This window comes from Tiliqua scincoides, chromosome 1 (genome assembly GCF_035046505.1).
Source record: "Tiliqua scincoides isolate rTilSci1 chromosome 1, rTilSci1.hap2, whole genome shotgun sequence".
Lineage (NCBI taxonomy): Eukaryota > Metazoa > Chordata > Lepidosauria > Squamata > Scincidae > Tiliqua > Tiliqua scincoides.
Genome location: NC_089821.1, coordinates 282,834,436 through 282,834,760, shown reverse-complemented (window position 1 = coordinate 282,834,760; position 325 = coordinate 282,834,436).

Sequence of the window (325 nt, the reverse complement as noted above, 5' to 3'; positions counted from 1 at the left end):
ATTCAATCCCTTTTGAAGGAGGAGAAGGGGGTGGGCTTTAGACTTGTCCAACTGGAATGACCTTCATGCAAATCTGAATCTGCTCCTGAACTGAAGCCAGATTTGGCTCCTACAGTATGCATTGCCACGCTCTCTCCAAACTTGACTGTGTTGGCTCTCACTCTTGTTATGCATTCCTCTGCACACTGACACAGGCTCTTAAGATCATGGGATCAAACTAATCTTTCCATAACTATGGCATGCATTGAGGCATGGGATATGTACCCTGCAGTGTGCCCATTCATGATCAAAGGAAGAGAAAGTATTCTGTTTCAGTATATCAGGC